Source organism: Coregonus clupeaformis, chromosome 7 (assembly GCF_020615455.1).
Source record: "Coregonus clupeaformis isolate EN_2021a chromosome 7, ASM2061545v1, whole genome shotgun sequence".
NCBI lineage: Eukaryota > Metazoa > Chordata > Actinopteri > Salmoniformes > Salmonidae > Coregonus > Coregonus clupeaformis.
The window spans coordinates 31,858,913-31,861,878 of record NC_059198.1 but is presented as its reverse complement, the minus strand read 5'-3'; positions in this window follow the sequence as shown (position 1 = coordinate 31,861,878).

Below are 2,966 nucleotides of genomic sequence, written 5' to 3'. Positions count from 1 at the left end.
AGGACTTAGTTGCAGTTGAATCAGTGAAAGTAACCTGTAGTGGACTTGTGGTATTTGTTTGTGTTTCTTATGACCAGAGGGAGCGGGCGCAACTTGGGTCAAGATCTGTTTCTTGCTTTGCTCTTGGGAACAGGGCACCAATGAAATGGTTGATTCCTGGGGTAGCGTTAAGTGTGAAGGTGGAGCAATTGAAGTTGAAGATTCCTGGTGTTTGTGATGCCTGCATTTGGTGCAATGCAGACCCAGTGGTGAGAGTGGTGAAACAGAGGAGTCACTGTCCTTCTGAGTTTTGAGTCAGTTTTACCCGACAAAGTCATGTCGGGATATACAGTGCATTCGGAAAGTATTCAGACCCCTTCACTTTTTCCACATTTTGTTACGTTACAGCATTATTATAAAATTGATTAAATCGTTTTTTCATCTCATCAATCTACACACAATACTCTATAATGACAAAGCATTAAAAATAAAAAAATTGAATTAAGACATTTACATAAGTATTCAGTACTTTGTTGAAGCACCTTTGGCAGCGATTACAGCCTCAAGTCTTCTTGGGTATGACGCTACAAGCTTGGCACACCGGTATTTGGGGAGTTTCTCCCATTCTTCTCTGCAGATCCTCTCAAGCTCTGTCAGGTTGGATGGGGAGCGTCGCTGCACAGCTATTTTCAGGTCTCTCCAGAGATGTTCGATCGGGTTCAAGTCCGGGCTCTGGCTGGGTCACTCAAGGACTTCAGAGACTTGTCCCAAAGCCACTCCTGCGTTGTCTTGGCTGTGTGTTTAGGGTCATTGTCCTGTTGGAAGGTGAACCTTCGCCCCAGTCGGAGGTCCTGAGCACTCTGGAGCAGGTTTCCATCAAGGATCTCGCTGTACTTTGCTCCATTCATCTTTCCCTCGATACTGACTAGTCTCCCAGTCCCTGCCGCTGAAAAACATCCCCACAACATGCCACCACCATGCTTCACCGTAGGGATGGTGCCAGGTTTCTTCCAGACGTGACGCTTGGCATTCAGGCCAAAGAGTTCAATATTGGTTTCATCAGACCAGAGAATCTTGTTTCTCATGGTCTGAGAGTCCTTTAGGTGCCTTTTGGCAAATTCCAAGCGGGCAGTCATGTGCCTTTTACTGAGGAGTGGCTTCCGTCTGGCCACTCTACCATAAAGGCCTGATTGGTGGAGTGCTGCAGAGATGGTTGTCCTTCTAGAAGGTTCTCCCATCTCCACAGAGGAACTCTGGAGCTCTGTTAGAGTGACCATCGGGTTCTTGGTCACCTCCCTGACCAAGGCCCTTCTCCCCCGATTGCTCAGTTTGGCCAGGCAGCAAGCTCTATGTAGAGTCTTGGTGGTTCCAAACGTCTTCCATTTAAGAATGATGGAGGCTACTGTGTTCTTGGGGATCTTCACTGCTGCAGAAATGTTTTGGTAGCCTTTCCCAGATCTGTGCCTCCACACAATCTTGTCTCGGAGCTCTACGGCCAATTCCTTCGACCTCATTGCTTTGTCATTATGGGGTATTGTGTGTAGATTGATGAGGATTTTTTTTATTTAATCCTTTTGAGAATAAGGCTGTAACATAACAAAATGTGGAAAAAGGGAAGGGGTCTGAATACTTTCCGAATGCACTGTATCAGTTATCCTGCTAGAGCTTTTGTGCCGAATCCACTGCGCTGTTTCAGGTGCAACTTTTATGGTCATGTCGCAGCAGTGTGTAGGAGGGAGATTCTAAGATGTGGGAAGTGTACTGGCCTCCCGTGGGAATCGAACCCACAACCCTGGCGTTGCAAACGCCATGCTCTACCAACTGAGCTACATCCCTGCCGGCCATTCCCTCCACTACCCTGGACGACGCTGGGCCAATTGTGCGCCGCCCCATGGGTCTCCCGGTCGCGGCCGGCTACGACAGAGCCAACAGAGATGTCAACAGCCATTCAACCCCAAATAAGAAAAACAGCTCATTGTTCTGTCTGTGGTGGAATCTTCAATCTAGCCTAGCTTTTAGCTAGCTGCTCTGCAAGCTAGCTTGACTTGCTATAAAGTTAGAGAAACAAGTTGAGGAAAAAGCTAAACAAAACATATTTTATTATGTTACTGAAAATCAATAGTTATTTTGTTAATTAAAACAGACAAGATACAGTCAACACATACAATAAGAGTACAAAACATTAGGAATACCCTTCTAATATTGAGTCTGTCATGGAAAGAGCAGTTGTTCCTAATGTTTTGTACACTGTGTATATTTTAGAGTAGGCTAAGAATATAATGAAATAAAACAGAATAAAATACAAATAATATTTTTCAACATGTCACATAAAAAAATGTTAGCTGACATGGGCTAGTTGATCTGGACATTTCTGACAAGTTATAAATTGCTGTCTAGGGTATGCAATGACTGACATGACGAGGAAAACTGATACCCAATTTCGAAATTGCACCTTGTACATTCTACTATTACAACTTTCAAGAGTAAGTTTAAAGCCGTACTGAGTTCCTAAAGCCGGACCCCCGCCGACCTCACAGTTTGGGATCCACTGGCCTAACCAATATCCAAACGGAGATTCGGGGAAAAGACAAGTCTGACATCGATTGATTTATCAAGACCCCAGTGTACGTCTTCTTAAAAACCAACGGCTCCCAAAGTTAATAACTATGGGTAGAATCCTAACATCCACTGAAGTCGAATTTGCACTTTTAGTGATGCATTGCTGTCAATTAAGAGATGAGGAAGATTTGACTTAAGTGGAAGTTAGGATTCTACCCATAGTTATTAACTTTGGGAGCCGTTGGTTTTTAAGAAGACGTACACTGCTATTAAGAGCACAACTGTAGCGCAATGGTTAGGGTCTGACAGGGAGGGCGGGTAGCCAAGTCATTAACTTTGGGAGATGTTCCTTTTTAATTACTACTGTTTTGGTATTAATCTCATATGTCATATGATAAGACTTTGAGCTCCTTGGTGAGGTTTCGGTA